We start from the raw sequence: 25,598 nt of genomic DNA, 5'->3' as shown, positions 1-25,598 counted from the left end.
TTCTGTTTACCTCAGCATGTCAACAGATATATGCTAATCAAGCTTATAAATCAGATCTATCCTTGGGAAAGTGGTCTGAATTTAAGTTTCCTCCATTTTTAAATTCTTGGGAAACCTTTTCCAGAAAAACAGGTTGAACATAAAAAATATTTATATTTTCAGAGTTGTTATTATTTATACCACCTACAATAAAAATAAAACCTTACTAGGAATTTTTTTTTTCATTAAAACTCTACTAGGCCAAATTGTAATCTTATTTACATTTATTTCACACTAAATGCAAGAGCTTAGTTAGCTAGAGGCTCATTTTATATTTATGAGGTATCAGGATCAGCCTTAGCAACATAAGAGAGTGAAACAACAGTAAGACATTAGAGATGTGTCAGCAACAGGTTACACTGGCAATGTTTCTTACTCTACAAGAAATCTCTGTCCTAAAAATGGGAACCTCTGGTGGTTGCTCCAGAGGAGCTGGACAACACAGGTGTGATGGAATAGACTCTGGACACTTCTTACTTCACCGAAATTTCCAAACAAACTTCCTGGTAAATGCAAGATGCTGCTGAGACACTTGAACATCTTAGCCAAAATTCCAGTTCTGAGCACCACAGAGGATCAAATCCCAGCACTCTACATGTGTTAATAGGCTTAATGATAAACACCATTTTGTTTCTAATGCTTAAGGCATTTGTTCTGATGGAAATTTAACCCAAGCCATTTTACTTATGTTTTCAGTCAAAAAGTAATTTCAAAGAAAATAAAATCTGAATATAAAATGACAAAACATCTTTTGTCTCTAAACTTCCTATAATAGCATCAACTCAAAAATATGCCTGCCAGGTACCATGCATGCATGAATCAATCTTTTTGTATAAACAGCTTCCTAATAAGATCAGTAATCAAATTACAAGAAAGTTATCAGGGAAACCACTTAGTTTAATTGGAGCAACCACCACACAATGATGGTGTCTACATCGAGTGTGCAGCTACTCAGAGGGAGTGACCTTTTCTCCCCAAACCCAAAACTGGAAAGAAAAATGGATGGTTAGACATGATGGACTCAGTCCAGCCACAGGAATATCCATACCAGGAATATGGTATGGATATCACTGCTTGCGAGAATTGCGTGCAGTATTCCAAGAATGGAAATTATCTCGTCTAAATTAAGACCTAGCAGACTACTGGTTTTAACTCTTATGTTTCTAAAGTTTATGTTTTTGCCTTTTTTTAAAATATCTGAAAATACAAATAAAAGGGTTTTTTTCAGAATGAAATAGAGAGAATATTTGCCAGCAACTGCAGTTAAAAGCAGAGAAGAAAAATACTGTTCCAATAAAAAAAACAAGCAATGGAGCTTCATGTTTTAGTTATGGGATTGTTATGTGCAGCTAATTAGAATGACATTGTTCTAGTGGCCAACACTACAGCAAGATAATATGTTGTTACACACAACTTCTTCTGTAATCCAGGCATAATGGTCAGTTTAAAGCTATCTTTATTTTATGTATAGTTAAGATATTTTAAAATATACCTATGTTGAACTGGAGAAGCCAACCAAATTTCCAAATGATTCTAAAGAAAGAGTAGAAATTCAGCTACCATTATATCTCAAATACATTATTTTGCCTAAAGAAGACTACTTGAAACTCACTTGAAAAACTTATTCTATTATTGTAAAGTAATAGCCTAACAACATATTCTGCAAAACTTCTTCTGATTCCTAAATATATTAGCTGATTAAAAAAAAAAAAGAAAAAAAGGAAAAAAGCTAAAGGGAACAGATGAAAAGGGGATTTAAGCTTAAAATGGTGGTTACAGTAATATTAGATTTGCATTTTCTTAAATCCTTCCTCTAGGAAATTGCTAAAATAGGAGTAAATCACAGTACTACCTATGAAAAGTAATAACTTTTGCATCCTAGAAAAGTGGTTAAGAAAATTCAGTATGTCTCTTTCCAGTAACCACAAATAAGACCCATAATCAACATACAGTCCTTTGAACACAAGAACTTTTAAACTGCACTTTTAAATTGAACAATTTGCAGTTCTAGTGCAAATGCTTAATAATGGTTTTAAAAAAAATATTCCTATGTTTATGCGAAAAATTAATAAAGGATAGGGAACCAAGGACAAGCAAAGTACAGTATGACAATGTTAAGGATAGGACTTTTCAAAGTCTTCATTATCAAAAGCTTGTATAATGAATTCCCTGCAACTATTATAATACATCCCTATGTTTCATTGAGTCTGAGGACAATTACTCATGATGTTTTTAGTCCCACTCTTTTTGCAAATCTTTTTAGCTGCTTCCCATTAAAATATAGCTCTTCTTGAAATCAAGTTTATAAACTGTCACTAATACGGTAATACAGGATAAAGAAAAGCTTGAAGATGGCAGAACATTTCTGCAGTTTTTCTGGAGGCTGAAATTTTATGAAGTAAATGATCTATTGGCTAAGTTCCTGTATGCTTCATTTGAAAATGAACTCCAGAGAATCTAATTGGAAAAGAGCTTTAGTCTAAACATGGCTTTGATTGTAAACACTTCAATTAAACATTTCAATCAATGAGATTAAGTGTGGTACTGAAGTTTTTCATCACTGATTTTCATTTTACTTTTGTCTAAAACACAACACAGTTTTGCTTCCCAAATCAAGAAGATTTTATCACAGATCAGCTAAATCTGTGGAACTTCAAAGTGGAAATTACACAGCACATATATTGCTTCTTTTAATTCTAAAGGTCTGATCTGTCCTTCAATACACTGAATTCCTACTACGCATTTTATGAGGATTAAGTGCTTCCCTCCTCATCCTCCTGCAGCTCTGCCCTGTAGTGTGCAATTGTGCTTGAGTGTCCCTCAGAGAGGATGGGAAGCCCCATCCAGAGCTGGGACTGGGGCTGATGGTTTGTCTGAGACCCCCTATCCTACCCCTGGCAGCCAAGAACACCGAGCTGGGCTGTGCCAGGGGGGACTGTGGATGCCATGGGACAGAGAGAGAGAAACGGCAAGCGTTTCTCACAGAGGCTTGTGAGAATTTTTAGGGAATTGTAAGGATGTGATAACTTGCTAAGTATAAACAATCTACAGGTGGTGTTTTTCTACTTTGTCTGTCTGCTCTTCTCAAGGACAGTGTGTGAGGAAGATGTTTTTGTTGGTTAGACAATCAAATAGAATCTATCGTATCACTCTGTATAAACCACGCGGTTCTCTTGAATAAAGCTTCTTTGCTCTTTCTACAATACTGCCTCCCGCCTGTTCCTGTGTCATTCTCGGTGCAAGAGTGACAGGGGACAGCAGAAGCACCTTCAGTGCTCTGCTGTGCTGCACTCAGGACACTCACAGGAGGTGGAGAGGGGTGCAAGAGCTCAAAGAAGAGCTGGGAGGAGCTTTGTGGTGATGCTGAGCAGCACCAAGGGGCACAGGGTACCAGGTACTGCCCCACCTTACCCACAGTGAAGCACAGTGCGCCAACACCATTTCCCTTGGCTGAAGGAATCTAACTGAGCAGCTTTTACAAGGGCACAACAGTAAGCTACTTCTTTCTGGCTCCTAACACAGGCTACTGGTTCACTGAAATGAAAAACTAAAAAATGAAACTCATCCCCTTCCTAACCAACAAAATACAATCATTGGAAGAAGCACAATTTGATTTGTTTATGCTCCCCTATCCCCCACTCCCAAATACTATAGTGTTTTCTCAGTGGTAGGCAATTGAATGCTGAATCATGAGACATTTTACCTAATCCTGATGCACAGAATAAGAGCAGTAGATGTTTTGCCATCTGTGCAGTAAAGCATAGCTACTTAAGTGTTTTCATTAACTTGGACTTAAAAATATTTAGCAGAAGTAACTATTCTAATTTAGAAAAATAATAATAAAAAAGCCCAAAAACCAAAAAACCCTACTTTCCTTCCCCTTTGTACACAAATTATTGATGCAATTCTGAGGTAATATGCTTTCTCAATAATTGCATCCACCCCAAATACTAAAAAATTTAAACAGCTGAATGAAAGAGATAAGTGTCTGTACCTATGCAACCACTAAAACTTTTTTGCTTTGTTTTAAATAAGCTTTCAGAATTGAATGCAAACCTCCACAGATTCATTGATACCTTTTATTTTTAAATCACATTTTCATTTAAGCAACTTAAATATTTTAAAAGCAGCCTCTGGCTCTGGACATAAATAAAAGAATGTAGCAATATCCTTTGAAAGATGGGAGACAGTACAACCAATTACATTATTGCTTCCCTTTTGTGGCAGACTGCCTTCTAAAGGGGAAAAAAGCAATTTCACATATAGGAAAACAAAGAGCTAAGTTTAACATTTTTTCTGGTTTTCATGGGAAAGATATTGATGATAAAAATGACAGGTTAGTATATTTCCTAGTATATTTACTCTTGTGTTTATAAGCCATAGAATCAACTGTCATCTCTCTGATACAATTCAGTAAACAGCGACAATTGCTAACAGATACTGAGTTCCAGATGCTCAAGGAAAAGAAAATCCAAACCAGATTCTCATTGACTTGTACAATAATTAGACTAAGAAGATAAATATTACTTTTAAATAATAGTTTAAGTAGTTCACAAGAGAAGAATTATGGTTTTAAATTCTTTGAAAGTGAGATCTACTGGGTAGTAAAATACCTTTTCATATATTATTTATATATTAGATATGTTCCAAATTCATACCAAAACTTATTTCCTTATAAATTTGTTTTAATGCCTGTACATGAATGTAAGGCACGTATATTTAGGAGTGCTAATATATGAATACATACCCAGCCTAGGTAAATGTGCTTTATTGTTGAAAGACATTGATGTATTTTGACTGAGTTTAGTAATTACACTGAAATAAAAATGTTTTATGTTAAATGATACTAAAGGAAAATATACCTGTGACAACTATAACTAACTTCTTTCAGTATTTTACAGATGTTAGACTTCCCTTTTGTGGGGAGTGAAAAATAAAGAATCAGCATTAAAAAAAAATGTCAATACCAAAACCAAAAATTTGTACCTTATCTTTTGAAATGCTATTCCAAAATTGATCTTCTGTAGAATATGATACAGATTATTGTTTTAAGACATTTAAATACATAATTAGTCCTCTAATTCTGGAGTCAGGATTGTAGAAAAGTAACTACTTCATACTTTTATTTCCTAATTTAGAAGTGGAATAACAGTAAAATCACTGTCTCAGTCTCAGATGTTTCCTGTGGATTTATAATATTCATTTGCCATATTGATAGAACTAGGATGACACATAAATCATTGATGAGTGAGTGGCAGGAAGCTTAAACTAGATCAGAAAGAAATAAACAACACTTCTTTTTCTACTGAATTGCAGAGAATAAGGTCTCCATGAAATGGAGATACAGGTTAATGAAAAACCATTTAGTTTTATGAATTAATCATTATGATATCATCCAGAAAACAAAATGTGCTGAAGAGGTAATGATAAATTTGTCACCACTTTAGGAAACTGATTATCCTTACACATGTGCAGAATAAAGCAAGCTGCTTAAAAGTCTTCTGGAGAAGTTTTGATTTCTATCAGATGGCCAATGCCTTATTTCAGTATTTTATACATATTTCATTCTACCAATGCAAAACTTTAGCTACTTGGTACTGTAATACTTGAAGTCATTTTGGGTTTCAGCTTAGGAATGCCACATAATCAAAAAATACAGTAGATTTCCAGGACATTTCACTAATTCTCATATGTTCCCAGCATGACTTGGATGGGTCAGTAGGATGAAAAAAACTTGATTTATTATTACTATAAAAGTTGTGAGACTAAGTCCTGTAAGATCATTTGAGCTATGAATGGCACATGCCTACACACCTGTAGGAGACAGGGCAGGACCCTGTCTTCAGACTTGCTTGGTTACCAAAGAAATAGAATCCCACTAAAGGGCCACATCTCTGCCCATAAACTCTGCATCTCTCTGGAGTTCATTAGCTGGGGCTTAGCAACACATTTCATCATGGAACCATAACACCAGCATAAAGTCATAAGTCTTAATGTTCAAATATTTACTGAGCTTGTATTTGAACTACTGCATGTCTTTCACAGTACTTAAGAGCTGTACATCAAATAGAATATCCCTCAGAAGCTTGGGGAAAAAAACAAGCATTTTTCCCTCATATTTTTTTTCACTGCATGCAACATCAAGTCATTCTGGTTATGCATGACCACTGAACAACTTGAGGAAAATAATTAAATCTCTAAATTCTTCTCTGAAAGAAACATTCAAACCCTATGCCAGTAAAGATCACAGTGCTCTGGATACATCCAAACACGAGGCAGAAATTCCTGTAACTTGAAGGAAGGCAAAAAAGACTGGACTCTTCACACAGCAAATTGATTATCTACTCTATTGGATAGGACTTATAATGAATGCACAATATGTTTATTCAATAGTCTTAACTTTTATATTATAATAATCATGTTAAAATCTATGGTCCTTTACCTTCACTGTACTAAATGAGTAAAATCATATTAAGCATTTGTTCCATAAAAATATCTAGTCTTTTTCTCCACAGGATATTTTGTCTTGCAAGTATCACTTTTTGAAAGAGTGATATAACTAAGTAAAAGTATTTATAAGAAATTGAAAGTCAATTTTGAGGTAAATTGAAAGAATTTCATTTCCTCCCACTTGATTAAATATATTTGATGTGGTGAAGGTAATTTTTTCACCTGAATATTAAGTATATTAAAATTATGTGAAAAGCCAGTGCAAGGTCTTCAGCAGTTGAAATTTGTGCTAGTATTACAAAAAGAACTGTAAAATACCTAGCTGTGCATAAGCACCAGCCATTTGGAAGCATTAATTGAGTTTAAGCTATCAAAAAATTCATGAAATTAGTTTTAGCTACAAATTTGCAGCCAAAATATGCAGGTATTTTCATTTTACATTTATAAAGGAATTCTGAAGGCTCATGACTGCTGTTTTAAATGAAAAATGCTCTCTCAGACCATAGGAGTGGCTCTACATTGCAAGATTTGCAATACAACTTTTCCTCTCTCCCTCTTCTTTAAATGGTTCACACATGAACCATTAACACTGTACTTCAAACTATTCCACAGTATTTAAGTCCAAAGAGTTTAGACTTTGTTAAAAAAACTCACATCTGATTTTCGCCTTTGTATGACCCTTTAATTAAATATGTCTCCTAAGGCAAAAGTCATGTTCTCTGAACATGATAAAAGATAAAGATCCTAGCATCTTAATTTTATACTCTTTGCTAAAATAAGGAGTCACCAATAGCCATGACAAATATAGACAAGAAAATCTGTCTACAGAGACACTTCATCGGGCAAGTGTACCATTTGGTGAATCTCAGTGTGATCTTCAAGCACTTTAGATTACATTGTAGCTAACCAGAAATTAGTTCGCTTTCCAGACAGTAGAGACTAAGACAGCGAAAGGCATGAAACTGAGAAATGCAACAACTAAAGTGTCATTTGTTTACAATTTATCCAAGCTGCACGCTCTTTCAGGCTCTGTTCCACCACTAGTTACATAAGCAAAATGACTAAAAGAGAGTCTGGTGGGCTAAATGCTCTGCTTTTCAGGAAAGACACGAAGGAGAGGAGGCCCAGGAGAGGAGAGCAGTGAGATAGCTGTGCCATTGCTGAAGCTTGCAGGATACCAGCCCTATCAAAACCAGAGGAAATGCCAGGGGATGCCATGCTTGCCTAGGAGCTATTTCACAGCCTGGAACAGACATGAAGCACAATTATTGAGAGAAGGCTGAAGTGGAGAGGAAGTGTCTCAGGGTCTCTAGCAGGTCAGAGTGACCCCAAGGTGTGTTGGAAAGTCTCTTCTCCCAGCCCAGCAGTCGAAGAAGGAGTCAGAGCATCTTCATTTCTCAGTCTCAAGGTTGTTTATTGTGTCTTATCTATAAAATTCTTTCTCCTGTCCTGCTGAGGCCAGCTCAGCAAGACAGTCAGAGGCACTCTGCCTGCCTCAGAGGCGGTGTTGTCTTTTTATACTAAAAACTACACATACAACAATATTTACAATTACTTCCCAATACCTATCACCTATGTTAGGCAGTGAGCTTCTGCTCTAAACCAATCTAAAAGTGCCAACATCACAGCAGAAGATGGAGGCCAAGAAGAAGGAGAAAGACAGGACATGCCCAGATCCCTCCATCTTGCCCGCTGAACCCCCATTCTAAAAACCCAAAAAATCTATTTTTCACCCCATGATAAATTCACTGTCATTCTACTTAAACTGTCGTGGCTTGTAATTCTTCATATAAGGTTGGTAATTGTTTTTTCCAAGGGCTAAATCAAAGGCACAGGGGTCTTGGGCTCTGTGCCAAGGTCTCTGAACCCCCAGGCAGGGGCCTGAGTCCTCCAGGGCAGCCAGAGGAATTTCCTGGGTTCTGACAGAAGTGGATCTCTTCTGCCATGTCTCTAGTGAAAGAACAAGAAGAAACTGTCTTAGGTTGTACCAGGGGAGATTTAGTTTAAATATTACAAAAAAAGGAACAATAAAGTAACTGTAAGAGAGGTTAGGAATTGGAATAAGTTGCCCAGGGAGGTTGTGGTACCACCATCTCTGAAAGAGTGCAAGAGATGACAACATGTGGTGTTTGGGGGTCTCCTTTAGAGGTGATTATGGTGGTTCTATGATGGTTTGACTCGATGACCTTGAAGGCCTCTTCCAACCTTGATGATTCTGTGGTACTTTCAATCCTATTCCATGCCTTCTCAAAAGAGCCTGTCACTGACCTTATACCTAAAAGAACATTTTCTAGCTTCGCACTAAAGAAATTCACAAGTTTAGCACTGTTAGTTTAGTTTATAATATCAGAAATAAGTTCAATCCTTGTTATCTAGAAGTGGAAATTATCTTCATGATTCTGAACTTTCTTTAAGCATTGTGATACCAAGTGCTTCCTTGCAGTATCAGAGGATACTATAAAAGCAAGCTTTCTCTTGCCTCTTCCAAGCATTTTATGTCACTGTAATTCCATACAGTGCACTGTATGCTCCAGAAATGCATGCAGCTCTCTCCCTCACTTCACAAACATTTTCCTTCTCTTTTTTCTTTCCCCACACCCACACACCACCAATGTGCCAAGATAAGAGAGATTTCTGGCCACATATTTCAAAAGGAAGAGTGCTAAATGAAAAAAGTAAAATTTTCATAAGGTAAAACTCTCCTTCCTCTAACTTTTTAGAGTATTTAGTTGATGAAAAGAGGTAGCATTTCTTCTGAGGTGACAGCCCCCACTCCCATTCCCACCCACATCCACTCAGTATCCAACATGATAGGCTGTATTAGCCCTAAGAAACATCTTCTAAAAGATGTTTTGCTTTTGTATTAAATTCTTTGGAGTTATTCCCTTGAGTCTGCCTACTGTAATTTTCATCACAGCTTTAGCTGGGGCTTTTTTCCAAGTATTAAAAGGTACTGAAAGATATTCCCAAACCATGCAACTGAAGAAACTGACAGAGGTCAGTTTTTACTTTTCTTACAAGTCCAGCAAATAGAGAGAGAACACACATTTTAAATAATTCTGTTCTTTCAAATGCGAATCAACAACAGGGAGCTGTCAATATGGGTTTCAAATTAAGTGTGACATTTTTAGTGTCTAAGTGCTAGAAGACGGGGAAAAAATGTAACATCTCAGTTCATTTTTCAGCTAATTCATATTTTCTCATTAAAATTATTTTAGCAATTTTGATGAAATCAGAAGATTACCTTAATATTAACACACATATTAATCTTAATATTAAACATCAATATTTAATCAAAAGAAAATTTTAAATGTAAAAGAAAATAATTCTCTCTATTTTAGTTCACACATTCCTCATAAATGGAATGAAATAAATAAGACAGTTCTATCTTTAATAAAAACATATACTGAACACATAAAGAAATACCAGACAAATCCCTGAAACCTAGCCTGTTAATGTGTTAATTCTTTCCTTTTGAAGCATTAAGAAAAACTTATATATACATAAGAAGGTACCTTCATTCAATGTTTCTAGTAAAACTACCAACAAATATAGAAGAGTTTGCAAAATTGGGTGATGATGTCATCAAGTCTATAATGCTCAAGGTGACTTCAAATAATCATATTCTGATTTAATTTATTTTTTAATAATGCATCCTTTTAATAGTTTGCTGTTCCTGTTTATTACACTACTCTTTCTTGCTATAAAGATTTTATAACTAACCCACTGATGTTTTAAACAGAATGCCTATTCAGAGTGGCAAAAGTCAAGACACAAAATGGGTAGTATGGAAGTAGAAATTTAGGATAAATAGTAAAATATTAATATTCCAATTTTATAAACTGTGCCAGTTTCTAAACTGTTTATGAATAGAACTTTGAGGTAAACTCCAGCCTGTAGTTTCAGGCATAAATTTTGGGTTTATGCCAAAGTTTGGAAATTTGAGCAAAATATACACCTATATTTTCCTAAATGACAGTTTCCAGAATAGCCAACCTGCAGTAGATTACTTCTGAAATATTTTGCCTTTTTTTAATATGCTTTGCTAAGGGATGTTGAAAATAATTATTTTAAGACTTATGCTCTTATGCTGTTTGTTACAGAATGCTCACAGCAGTGCATCCTCTCATATGTGACTGCACTGAACATACACTGAGCCAGAAGGAGCTGCAGTGTCAGATCTCCATTTTTATTTTTCCTCAAGTTGTACACTCTGCCTTTTGAACCCTGTGCAATAGATTTGGTAGGAGCAAAGTTATGCCCACAATGCTGACTCTTACATTAACAGTCTCGCTGATTTTGCACCAGTCACTTGGATAACCAGTTTTAATTATTAAGTCATAAGCATCTCCTGTCACACTGCAATAAGCAAAGAAACAGACAACTGAAGTCACTTTGTCACAGTGGCTACTGATCACCTCTCACAGCACAACTGAAGCACTGTGAGACCAAATAGATGAGAAAATTAAGTCTTGTAAAGAGGCCCAGGATGTGGGAATTTATGACCCTTTTTATCCTAGGCCTTTCCCAGAAAATACCAGAACGATTACACACCTTAGGAAGATTACAGTAATCCCAGACAATTCTGAAGAAATGACAGTTAGCTTTGCTGTACAAACAACACTTCCAATGCTGAGCTGAGAACAGATTTCTGCAAATAATGCAACTGAGGTGTTAAAATGTTAACTAATCACAGGGAAGTTTTTTAAAATCAATTTTGTGAAGGGAAGCTGCCTCAGGTGTGCTGGAAAATAAACTGTAAATACTTATTCAACACAGTGAGAAATTGTTAATGAGAAAGGGATCAAAGCACTTGACTCAAATTCTAGACAAAGTAGGCTACATGACTTGCTTCACAGATACACTCCCCTGTGAGTTTCTCGGAAACAAGTATGTGAGTATAGATAGAGTCTGAGCAGAGGTCTGTACATACACCTGAAAGGTACAAATTTAGATTTGACTGACCGGAAACTACTCACAGGGGAAGCTCAGCTGTGCCCCATCCAACACATGAAATGACAGGGCAGGAAAGAAAACTCCCCACAAGCACATGGCTTGGCAAACCACTCAGGGTGGGACAAATCTCATGAGTAATGACCACAGCATGAAAGGTCTGCTTACTGCAAGTGGCTTCAAGGGTTAATAATAAATAAATAATAATAATAAATTGCCCATGTATTTCATGATGGCCCTGCAGGGGCAGGCAAAGTATGAAGTGTGTCTCCACGCTATAGCTGGGCACATCCACCCCTGCTGTGCATTTGGAGCACTCCCTGTCCCCATGGCCATGCCTGGCAGTCCTGGGACCATCTTGGCTCTATTTGCCCACCTCTGGGCATGGTGGGGCACGGCTTCTGAGGGACATCCCTGTCCCAGTCTGTCCCATGCCAGTCTACCCTGTCCTCCACACAGCCAAGGGCACCCCTCTCATTACACAGTTTGCCATGCCCCCACAGGTGCAGCATGGCTCACAATCTGTGACAAATTACCAAAAGAGGACTTTGATGGGCTCTGCACCCTGTGGTTCCTCCATGCCTGCACAGAGTGAGGGAGGCTGTTTGCTGTGGGGTTTACCCTCCCAGAATGGATTACATGAATGCCAAAGGTTCAGCACGTGGTGCTGACATGCCTGGCCACACAGGGCAGTGAAACTGCAAAAACATGCCTTTTTTGAAATCCACATAAAGACAAGCAGCACTCAATGAATACCAATATCCAGCTTCAGGGATCACCACAGGTGGTCACCAACAGTCAAACACAGATCCCTGATAGCTGGCCCTGGACTCCTGGCCTCTGGAGCAGCTGGTCCTCTCACCAGACATCTCTACCTCTACTGCCCCAGACCTTCTGTGACCTACCATCCTTTCTCCAGTTGGATGAAAGGTGGACCCTGATCTCTCATCCCACCCACTTCACAGTCCTGCTTCGAGGTCACTGGGGGTCACACACACAAAATCACACTCACACAGAAGATAATCAGCATCAAAGTTTAAATGCAAGACTGAACAAACTGCAGTAAATAGGTGCAAGGCCCAGCCTGCCAAACATACTGACTATTGGCTTGCCTAAACATGACCTGCCATTAATATACTTCCTTTTCTCCATTTTGACATCCTTCTCTCTACTCTTGCTTGCTTCTAAAACAAGAACTTGTGCCTAATTAACTTTTTTTCTTTCTAACCTCAGATTTGCTACAATATTACTAAATTCAGAACTTCTGATATTGCATCCAGGTCGTCTCAGCCCTAACATGATACCAATAATACAACTACCAAGACGCCACTTGGCCTGCAAAGTCTCACTTCCCAAAAGGTTTAAAGTACTTCCCCCAGGTACTGGTGAGGTCTGGCTACTTTTCTTATGACCCCTAAAAATCTGTGAAGCCCAGCCACTCTTTAAGGTGACAAAAGTCCTGTTACTTTCTCATCCTCCATAGGTCCAGTGATTGCTCAAGTCATGCCTGAAAGTTTCTCACTGTTTGTTCAATGAGCTCAACATTCTGGCCTGAACCTGACCATCTCTATGGATATCTTAATTCTATATTCTTGGGTCTCATCATTTTCAGAAAGTCTCTGAAAAATCAAATCAAATGCCCAAGAGCTAAAAGTGCCTTTACTTTGTCCCATGAAATTTCACTCCTGTTTGCCTGAAATGGATATTATAAGAATTAGGATTTCCCTGCTACTGCTGATGTTGGCAACACCATCTGCATCATGCCAAAAGTTTGCCTGAATAAAATTTCTAATAATGGCCTTCAGAATTGTAACCAAGACACTAAAAAATACCCCCCCCAAACATCAGAAAAAAACAATTGTCTCAAAAATTGCGAGTTTTAACATCTATTTTGCTTTCTTCTGCCTCAATTTTGAGCTATAAAAACTGAACATTTACTACTGTTTATAGATAATCATGGGGAAGAAGAACCTAAAAAATAAAAGAAAAAGCTGAAATTCTCACTCATCCATCAAAATAGGTTTGCTCACAGGTAAATTTATTCTCTGAATAAATTTATTCACATGGGGATGTTTTAGGGAAAAAAGAACATAAAAAAGCATGGAAATATGCAGCAGTGAAGAAGAATGTTTTTCTAAGAACAAGGGGAAATAAAGTCCAAACACACTGCCTCGGCTCTTTTTCCACGCACATCAACTCTCAGTGGTCCTACTCCCCTCAAGAGTACTAGACAGGAATGAAATTCAGCAGCCTAAACTAGCTCCCCTCACACTTGCTACTGCTATTAATGCTAATTTTCTCATTCAGGCTGTATCATAATGCCAAGATGAAAGATTCAGACTGCCAAAGAATAACTCGCGGCAGTGAGAGGCTGCCTGGGGAAAAGACGCCGCTGCTCATCATCTTGTATAATTTTTTCCATCAGGACTGACTGAAGAACTAGAAAGAAGGCAAGGGGGTGGGAAGAAAAAGAAGCAAAGTAGCACAAATTATCCTTTGTTCATGTCAATTTATTTTTTGTTTCAGAAAAAAAAACAAATGCAAGACCTTAACAGTTAAAATGAAAATTATAGTAAGATTAATTCAAATAGCATAACACAGAATATACTGTGGAAGCTAATAGCTACATTATTGAATCATAAACATGGTTACTCATAGAGAATCCTTTAAAATGCTGTATTTTAATTTTTAATACTCTATTCTTATGAGACCTTTTAGGAGTATAAAGCCTTGGTTGTTCAGTAAATACTTAAAACTTTTAGAATAAAAAAGAATAGTTCAGTTAGACAGGACCTACAGTGATCACCTGCTAGTTTTAAAAACTTATAAGTCAATGACTATTATTGATAAAAAGCTCCTTAAAATTGTATTATTTTACTTATATTTTTGGCATTTGTATTCAGAGCCTCAGCACACATCAGACATATCTTGAAATACATTGTTTCATTAACATAGGTTGTACTGATAATCATAGCTTTAACATTCTCATAGCTACACATAGTTCCTGTTCTGCGATCAGTATTGATACCAAATCAGTTTTTTACTTCTCTATTGATAATACCAGTGAAATTTCCAATGACCAGTAACAATAATGTCGTACAAACCCCAGTACTTCTATTAGGAAATGCCTCCAGCAGTTAAGCATAAGGGAAGGAGAAAGAGTAGATATTTTGCTGAAGCTGCACAAAACTGAAATAACAAGAGCTAGACTGTGAACCATCAATTCCTCACTTGCAGGACACTACCTTGAAAACCACTGAAGAACCACTTCCTGAGAAACACCTGGACTGTTAAATTCCTAACTGCTTGCACACACCATTTCAAACCAGCCTGAAAGCATTAGCACACCCTCTGCACACCAGCATCCAGTAATTCCTTCCACTCTCATTTGGGGCTGGAATTTCATCAGGAGGTGAATGATTTTTATCTGATTTTTGACCTGCACCTTTCAATATCCATAGTTTTGTTTGGTACTGGGCACAACAGTAAAGTGTTTTTTGTTTCTTTTACAAAAAAGAGTGTGTGAACATCAGTTTATGGAATATTTTTAGGAATCAGATGAGAGGAATGAAGGAGAGAAAGGGGAGGAAAATTGTCCTTGACACCCCGTGCACCTGGCTGACTGCACTGATTTATAAACACCACAAAGGATACACGAATGGATGTCTTACCCTAGATGGTACAGAACATTTTTACTGGTTTTAAATTCAGCATTTCTGTTACTTACATTGCTTCAGAACGGAAAATTGACACCTACTTTATATTGTGAATTACCATCTTCAATACAAGACTGGATCTATGCCTGGGCAACTTGATCTGACCCCACAGCTATCCCTGATTTGAAGAAGGATTTGGACTGCTTATCTCTTAAGGCCTTCTCCCACATAAATTTTCAATAATCTTAATATAAATTTTGTATTTGAAGAACAGAAAAGCAACAGAATGGCTCATACTGAAAAACTGAGTTCTGTAGGTTGATATTTGCATGTTAGATAACAGATATATATAATTACTTAACAGATATATAGAATTCTAAGAAGACTATGGCAGTACATCAAATTCATGGCACATTTACTCAGTCTTGAAGTTGAGCATTTGCATATCTTAGTGCATATAAATACTGAAAAATGAACAATAACAGAAGGGTATCACATATGACATGATGACAATTGGACACAGATGAAGAATAGAACCACTAAGTGAGGAAAGTTAATTTAAAATTTTATTTAAGAATGAAATAAATTGAGATTTGAAGGAAAAATACTGCCTCCAAATTAAAGGTGTGAATGTAAAATGTAATTTTCTAGAAGTCAGCTAGACCTAAGTGCTCTCTAGTGATCTTGGGTTTCTTTTTGATTCATTGTTACATCTAATATCACCTAATCTCTACTGAATATAACTATCTGTCCTTGTCATCACTACTTTCAGCTAAACTGATCTAAGCCTTCTTTATTTGACAGATTAACCAGTCTAAATCTTATTTAAGGAGTAAGCTAATTGATAAGAGACAAAGTGTATTGCAGAGAGGTCTATTCCCCTACACATAGTCCACCTCAAAACACATTGGAACACCATTCCTAAAATTTCCACATGTATAATAACACCAACAGAGGCAGGTTTGGAAATCTGGACAACATGAAGTTAAAACTTCCCATATGGAATAGTTTCAGTTTCTTAAAATAAGATAATGTCTTGTCATCATGGAATAAGAAATGATGATAAATGGATAATTAAATGGTGTGGAGTCTTGGTCTTTCTGGGAAACCCAGGCAACCACATCAGGTCAGCAACTCAAACTACTGTCAGCACAGAAGCAGCACTAGTTTGTATTTTAAATCTCCAACATGGGGTGATCTGCAGTAAATGAGGCACCAGAAGACAAAGTGTTCAGTTGTTGACTCACACAAAAACTTCACATGATACTTAGGAAAAATGTCAGCTTTGTACCAGATGAAGAAAAACCTTTTTTCTCATGGGGGATTTCCCTGAAGAAGAAGGTGGCATTTGAGCTCTTCAGATTTGCATTTTCAGGTACAGTTGGCAGGTAACAGCACAAAAGTCTACATTTGATTTGAGGGTTTCAAGCTTAATTTGTCTATCAAAGAGTAGAAAACATTTACTTTGGAGCATAGATATGCAGCAGTTTCTGTGACTAAGCAATACAAGGATCCTTAATTATAATTGTTCTCTTCTGTTTCACAGATGGTAATTGTGGCAAATGTATCTGAAAAAACACCCTTTAAAAAAAAATCCCCCAACTTTTTAAATGCTGAACTACTTTTGGAAGGGTAGGAAAGGTATTATCTTTTCTAGTGAGGAAAAAGTGTTAATTAAAGTAGTGAATTTTTCATGTAGAAAGTAATTTAATATTCTCAAAACTTTTGATTTATCTCAGAATTATTTTTTAATAAAAACTTTGCCAGCCTGATGCAACCTCTAACTAAGTTCTTCCAAGATGGTCTAATCCATTGTTTCTCTGCTCCATCATTAATACTGCCTACATATTCTAAAACTCAAATTATGTTGTCCCACACACTCAGACTCTCACTTTGAGCTATTCCCCAATTTCACCAATTCTTCTCCTATTTTTTATTGCTTTAATAAGGTAGGCATTACTCTGCTCCAAGCCTTATGCAACGAAGATAAAAAAACTTGTGAGATTAGTTTTTGTCTCATCTTGATAATACTAATCCTAAATATCTAATCTTTCAGACATTTATAGAGGCTGAAATGGATGAAAACTGAGTTACTAATGATTTTGGTTGCTGTTTACAGAGTATACAAGCATTCAGAATAACATCAAACAGAGAATACTCTCGTTCCTGGTTTATAGAATAAGGGACTAAAATTACTTTTGTATGAAATAATTTACTCATCTGAAATCCCCTAAATCTACAATTGTATAGTAATAAGTGTGAAAGCCACAACTACATATTTTAAAGGGAAAGTGTTTATGTGCCTTTAATTTATTCTCTGCAGTTTTTTGGGTTCTTCAGGTGGGGTTCTTTCTTCAATCCAGGCTAGACATGGCAAACTTGTTTCTTCCTCATCTTTTTACAGGTCTGTAATTTTGGTTTGTGAATCTCCAGGGCAAGACAGTAATACAGGGAATTGAAAAAGCATCTTACAACCTTCTTCAGCAGACCATACAAAATGTACTCAGCAGAAATGAATTGTTCTGAGAATTTATGGGAATTTCTACTTTTTTCATCTTAAAACCAAATAGGCCTTTTTACGTAAGTCTATAACATATCAGTATGCTTTTTCTCCCTGAATTGATTCCTGTACTTTAACTTTTTTATATATTATAGTAGTAAAAGCTGACAGGCCCTTATCTTTCTAAAAGGGGTCCTACATTTACATTGCTGTATCTAAATGACATGCCAGCATTTTACCTTAGTGTAAAATCCACTTTTGAGAGACACAAACCCCAAAGAGTCTACACAACTGATTCTAGAGTACATATATTATAAACATATATATATATATATTTAAAGGCACTGCTGAGTGAAGAGTGTGAAATTCTTCCCTCCAGCCTCAACAAAAAAAAAAAAAAAGCCTACAGATTATTAACAGTTCTTAAAGTTTAAGGGAAAAGAAGTCCACACATCAAACATCAGGAGGAAAGACTGTCAGTTCCACCAGAAAGTACAGCAAAATCCACTTGAAGTAAATTGAAACTTGGGCACATTTTCCCTCATTGAGCAGCAGCATCAGTTTCAGCCATAACCACAGCCCCATCCTTTGGTACTGTGCCCCTCCCAGATGCCCCTTTCACTGGGGCTGTTATCAGGAGGACTCTGTGAACACCACTCAGCCACCTCAGGGCAAGGTCCTGCTGCTGCACTCAAATCCCTGCCTGGAAATTTGGCAATTTGAATTGGGAGCTTTGGACCAACAGAGATTGAGGCATATTCTTCAATTCTAACTCAACATCACATACAGATGTTTCTTCAGCAAATGCATTCTTGAGCTCTTTAACTATTTAAATATAGCAACTAATTTTAATTTAATATACTACTCTCTTGAACAGTTTTCAAATCCACTACTGCAACAAAAACTCGATTTATTTATTGTGTTCATTTGTGAGATACAGGCTTAAATTAATTAGTAATGATCACTTAAGATGCAAAACAAATATATTTAAATGCTTTTTTTATTCAAAAGAATAGGCAGCAAAAGCCTCCTTAAGCCTCCCCAGTACTATATTTGGGCAAAGAGAGAGAAAACTTAGGAAAAAAAAAATTCCTCTGCAAGTCAGATTTGCATTCAATCTGCATTTTTCAAGGTTTAAGAAAAACAAGAAAAAGAGCTGCTGGCATAACACCACAGAATCACAGGATATTCTGAGTTTGAAAGGACCCACAAAGACCATCAAGTCCAACTTAGAATGGCCCATACCCTGGTTAAGCTTGCAACACTGCTATTATTAGCACCATGCTCTCAGCAACTGAACTAATCTCAGGATCAATACACACTGGTCCTAATTAAAGCTCTATATTAAGCTATTCAATATTCCATGTTTCCATAATGGACAAATACTAAGAAATTAAACCAGCATTACTGACAGATTCAAAGAATACTGTAAATTTCATACTAATTTTCTAAGGTATCTTGTTGATTTTTACAGTTTTGAGAAAGTTTCCAATGCAAGTGAGTTCCTGCATGAAAGGATTAAATAAATGAAGAATTCCCAGTACTCAGAACCTTCTAGATTCAAGCTATGTTTACTTAGAGCCATACTTCAAACAAGACTAACAGTAGTTCCATAATGACATTTCTCTATAGATACATCTTTAAGTAGCCAACAGCCCTTTCCTGCCATGAGAAAAATTAGTGGGTACAGCAGTTGACCAAACAAGACATTTTCTGTGATATGACTATGGGAGTTTTCTTCAAATGGAAATTAAACATATTTTATTGTAAACCTGAACTCCACTCTTACTGTGCATTTCACAGTTTTTCTTGGGTTTTTTTTTCCTCAAAAGAATGTTTTTGAGTTTTATTCAAGGAAGTTTTTCAAACAGAAAAATGATCATTTGAACCAGTCAGGCTATTTGATGAGCCTTGTAGACAGAAGATTTTCATGAAACAGACAAAAACAGGAGAGAAAATAATTCAAACACAACTATACTTTAGCACAAAAGCCATGATGTGGAACAGAACTACAGTTCTGTAATATAGAGTCTTTCAGCTGAATAAACTTGTACAGTGGCTATTGATTTACAAGCATTCCAATTTGCATAAGGAATGCAAAGGAGCATTCATTCAAGGTGGGAAACAGTATTTGTTTAATAATATCAAAACTTACATAGCTACATTTGAAGTGCCACTAAAATTATAAAAAGAAGACTCTCTTTATTTATGTCCAAATTAACTCATGTTTTCATGACAACTCAGGATCAGAGCTGTCTTAAAATTTGTTGAGGTCTTGGGCACACAGTTGAGAACTTCTCTGTTCCCAGGAAGATAAACTGCTAAACAATAAGCAGAGGACTGCACAGTGCATAAATCCAAATAAACTGCTTTTCTTCATCACATCTTTCATTATTAAGTGCTCAACACCTATTATTCTCAGATAAAAAACTTACTCCAAGCCCCCAACATATAGCTATGTAAATACAAATATGCCATATTTTTAAGGAAAATACCCCATCCTGTTGGTTCAAAGAACCCTTTAAGTGGTTCTGGATCCTTAAAGCTTTGACCTTCAGTCCTGTAACCCAAAATTTTGGGACAGAATTATTGGAACAAGAACTAAATCAAAAGCTGAAAAAAATGCAATGTATTTATTTTTTCACTGTTTTTTCTCTGCTTATGAATTATCTGTATAAATAGTTTTTTTACAAATATACTCCCATTCTGCTGTGTAAACAAACAAAAAGAACCATTTTAGCTTTTCCCATATGCAAAAACTCTTTGACCTCAATGCTTACAGCAGTTACATAACAGCTCCTACACTCTGATTCAGTAAATAAAAATAATTTTAAAAACCCAAACACGCCCACCTTCCCCTCCAAAAAAAAAACCAACAAAAAAACCCCAAACCCAAACAGCGATTTTTTACAAATAGAAAGGAAAAGAAGTAAAGAAATCTCAAGATTTCTGTTTAAATGTGACATGTCACATAAATAACATGAATGGGACATACAGCTTCTCCAAGTAAATAAATAGTCCCAAGATAGCTGTCTTCTGCCAGTCCGATGGCAGTGTCACAAAGAATACAGCAAGCTAAATGAATGTCACTGCATTAACAACAGATGTGGAACTCTTAGGTTTGGCTGAAAAAGACAAGATAATAAGGAAATAAAAAGGTACTTGGTCTGTCACAGGCATACTTTGATATAGTGTCTTTTGGCATTTCAGTCTACTGAAAGTAAAACCAAAATCCTGGACTTTGGAGTATGGACATATAAAGGTGCCAAGACATCTCAACACTTTAAATTAGGTTATTCATAAAGGAGTCCACTTCGAATCAAAGAGAAACTCTGAAAGTCTAAGCAAAGTTTTACTCTAAAAAGCTTTGAGACTTCCTGATTATTTATTACAAAATAATGACAGTTCTGCAAATGGGTAATAAAAATTAAACTTTGGTATTTTTTCAAAACAGCATTTCTGTACAATCATCTACTTATAGACTTTTCAGAACAGTTTTGAGAGTGCAGCCAATGATTTACCACTTTCAGACACTTTAATTTTTTAAGAATTTGAAGAAAATATGAATGCCTTTTGAAGATGAGATATACTAATTACTTCTTTGTTTGACTTACGATTCCCTAAATTACTGTCTAATATGTTATTTAAATAACTTCTGTACCTAATGAATTGGGGATTTAAATGACTAAAACACACTTTTAATTTGACAACTCTTTTAGACCCCATCACCTGACACCACTGCTCTTCCTATTGTTCTATCACACTGGAAGTACAGTCATTGTGCTTTTGTTGAAATTAATGTATCTAAAGATTTAATTTACTGTAGCTAGCAAAATCTCCCAACAAAGGGTTATAGCTGACAGAAGAAGAGACAATCAAAGCCTAGCTAACAATGCATCCAAAATCCCTTCCTTGGCGGCCCATTATAAAAGCACACAGTGACAGCAAGCATGATGCAATCTCACAAGGTTTTGAATCATATATCAAAGGTAATGGTGAAATATTTAACTCATATCTTGGAATTAATTACTTAGCCCATATTGAACACACATTAATCAAAATTATTTACATCAAAGTAAGTTAGTTCATTGAAATATACAAACTAGAAGTACAGCACACAATCTTCCCACTCTACTTCTTTCCGGAGATTGAATTTGGAAATGTCATACATAGGAAGCCCAAAGAGCCCAGAAGCCTTCCCTTTGCTATAGGACCTGGAAGACCAGTTCCTATGGGCTGTATGTACATATTATGAGACTGGGTCCTCCTGTAATCCTGTGTTCATTTACAACCTGCCTACCTGCATGTTTCTACCTCCTGCCCATCTCCAAAGCCTTTTGTCATTTTATAACAGTACCAGCTACTTCCAAGATTAATGGCTTGCTAGGGCCAATGGCCTACAGCAGTATCACAGGTTATCAGCATCTTCCAGCTGCTCTTTAATCTCCAGACAATCCCCAGCACCTTCATCATTATTAGCTAATTAGCATTAATGAAAGCTATGCACACAGTGAGAGGCTAATATACCCCCAAGCTTATATGTCAGTAATCCGTACTTAAAGAAAAAGGTATCCTCTGTGAATAATATCTGCATTGTTGAATGAAAGAATATTTCCCTACCTACCCAAAGGCATAACCATCAGTGAAGAGACTAATGATATGTAAAACTTCATGAAAGATAAGAACACTGCAGATGTCAGACATTAGAAAGAATTCAGTCTCCACCCCCTCATCTTTACTATTTTTCTCTACCTGTTCTCAGCCCATGCCCTTCCTCTCTGCTTAACATTCTTGACCTCTTTGGTCTTCAACTACTACCTTATCTTGGCCTTAAGAAATTGAAGGCAAATCATCTTCACATTCATTGCTTTAAAACAAGATGACACAACCTCGAAAGCTCCAGAAATATCTACTGCACAAAACTACTTGTGAGATGTGACAGTTGTCTCCATATGTTACCTATAATATTCACACTCTACTGGTCTAAAGGGCAATTGCCTATGCCTGGCATCCTGCCAGGATTTATATAGATATGTCTGGTCTGCTCTCTTCTACTTACTCATCTACTGACTGAAACATACTTTGAATTTTCTGTGTCCAAACATTTTGGTCCTGAGGTTTTGTCACACCCCCAACCTGCTGAGCTTTTCAAAAGTAGCATGCATTGGGAAGCAAAATAGTATGAATAAATACTTCAAGAAAAATAGATGTAGAAATAAATATTTAACTAATATTTACATTGCAAAGGTAATGTAGTAAATCATGCAAACCACATATTTATCCCATAGTCACAGAATCAACATTTTCAAATCCATTACTTAATACTTTCCTCGTGATTAAAACTCTTTCCAAAAAATTGCAAATTTTACTTGGTTTTTTTTTTTTTTTTCTAAAGGGCATTAATAGTCACACTGATATATGTATTTGCTACAAAGAAATTGCTCAAACTTCTTCTAAAAGCCTGTGACTTTCATCCTAGGTTCTGTACGCCTGCAACTCCTGCCACACCAATATAACTACAATCAAAAGTCTAAATTTTTGCCAAAAGAGAAAAAGGAACCCCTTCATTAAATCAGCATAAACAAGACTGAAATTGTTTCAAACTACACTTTAGACCATGGGTATTTCTACAGGCCAGGTCCAAAAAGAAACTCCTTGACTAAACTCCCAATGGTTCCACTGCTAAGTTTTTTTATTTATGAGCTAGGGATCAGGCTCTCCTGTGAGAGAGATCCTCTACACCAAGGTTAACACACAGAGCAGTGGTGCTCTGAAAACTTTAAATGATTCATGCCCTGCTGCAGTCTCACTCCAGAACTAATTGATAATGCCAGTTTCTGTGAAGAATGTTTATTATACTGATGTAGAAAAATCTATTCAGATCACTTGGTCAACATATCTTAATTGCTGAAGACTTTTAACTAACATCACACAAGAATTAAATCAAGTTGTTACCAATCCAAATGGATGTGCAAGAGTTAAGGTTACCAGAGACTTGTTTGGGACAGGAATTACACCAAGACTCTCACATATTTCAGTATTTCAGATTAATGTGTGAAATCCTTGTAAAAACCACTCCCCCTCCCCCCACCCTCCCCAATTTCTAGAGATGGAGTAATTTATGAAGTATCAAATCCCTCAGTTTACATAAAATTAAAAGTCTTCTGACTTCTTTAGTTGACAATTTAAACAAAACTCCTTTATCCATTCAAAACATGGCAAACACAGTGCCACTTTATGTACAGTACTGACTACCAGCAAGAGTCAGACAAATGTTGTTGTTCAAGATACACTAGAGGAATAAACTGAGAATTCATCACTAGATGTCCACCTACCTTATGTACAGTCACCTCATCTAACTCAAATGACTAATGCCTTGAAGTATAATTTCAAATTGCATTGTCTTGCCTATGTCCTGAAGTTAAATATGCTTTAAGTTTTGGGTTTAGGTTTTCTGTGGGGATTTTGCTGTTTTTTTGAAGTTTACTGTCATGCAAATCTTACAGACAGGAGCAGTGGAAGAAAGCACTGCTCATTACAGAGCTTTGGATAAAGGAACAATGTTCTTCTTTGGTCTTACTTTCTCTGTTCTCACTTTCATCAATGCCATAGAAACCTTATTGGAGACACATGTTTGTTGCATGCAACTTTTTCAGGGTATTGTTCAGTGACTTCACCTTAATACAAACACCTGCTCTTTAAAGACTTTAATAATCTGTTAGAAAGTTCCTAATTACACTGAATTTATACATTTATACTTGGGTATACATACACAAGTATTGGAGTCATAGACAATGCACATATTTAAAGTTAAGAATATGTACTAAGAAGTAGCCTTGCATGGGTAGTTCTTACCACAGTAAATTAGGTTTTAAAGAGTGAAAGTATCAGATCACTTGTGGCAAGGAAGCTGGGAGTGTTAGGAAAGGAGCTGAGACTATGATTTGACTTTTATCCCAATGCAAAACATAGAGAAGGTTTGATAGGCTAACTTGTTTATCTCTACATACTGTAGTACCATGTGGGCCTACATAGATAAATGCTTGCACTAGAGACAGCTATCAAAGCCAAGAGCAGTGGAAGAAAGTGCTTTGTAAGATAAATACATCAGGGATGCTGCATGTTCTGGACTGAGGCTGTGTATTATCAGCCACATGAAAGTATAGAAGCTGCTCCACTCTCTCTAACAGTCTGAGTGAGAATTTGTCAAAAGGAAAGATGCCATTTTTTCCCCTTAAATTCAACTTAAAGGAGTTTCTCTTTATAACCTTATTATTTTCCCCAGCTGTCACACATTCCATGCTTTTGACATCTATTCATCCATTGGGTATTAAAAAAATAGTATTATTAAAATCATTCCTGACTCTATCTCTAAGACTAAAACACATAGATGTGAAATAATAGTAGAAAATATCACACTAACACATTTAACCAAAAAACCCAAACCAAAACTACAACACACATCCAGCCTGTTGATTATCTAATCATCTTTGAGAGGAGGCAGGTGACATTAAGAGCTCCTACAGAGTAAATATGAAGCAGGACATGTATTAATCATGGTCAATCCATTTTTAGGAGGTTTTGGTGTAAGCACAGTCTCAAAGCTGGCAGGAATACTAGGTTTTGCCTACATTGCCCCTCCTCCCAACACCATCCCCCCAAGCCCTTCCCCCCTGTCAAAATAACAAAATAATTATGCTGGTTGCATAACTTTGATCATTCCTCTTCACAAACAGCATTTATGACTGTGGTTTAAGAAACATCTAAAGAGATATATCAGAGACATTTTTCTTTGTCTGGGAAAGAGAAAATTGTTTTCCTTCATCCTGAACAGAACCATAGAACAATTTAGGTTCGAAAGGACCCTTAAGATTATTGAATCCAACAGTTAAGATAATATGATTAAGTTGTAAGCACTTTAATGATTATTTAAACATAATCAAGGTCTATAGGAAAATGACAAGTTAAAAAGCATTCTGTTGAATTTTAAATCTTTAAAG

General features: G+C 36.2%; 1 protein-coding gene across 10 annotated transcripts in view; it reads right to left on the bottom strand.

Annotated features, from left to right (window-relative positions):
- The window catches only part of DMD (dystrophin), a 1,046,004-nt gene that overhangs the window by 430,514 nt on the left and 589,892 nt on the right, over window positions 1-25,598 (bottom strand). The window lies entirely within an intron of this gene.

Source organism: Agelaius phoeniceus, chromosome 2, assembly GCF_051311805.1.
Source record: "Agelaius phoeniceus isolate bAgePho1 chromosome 2, bAgePho1.hap1, whole genome shotgun sequence".
NCBI lineage: Eukaryota > Metazoa > Chordata > Aves > Passeriformes > Icteridae > Agelaius > Agelaius phoeniceus.
This window is presented reverse-complemented; position numbering and strand designations above follow the sequence as displayed.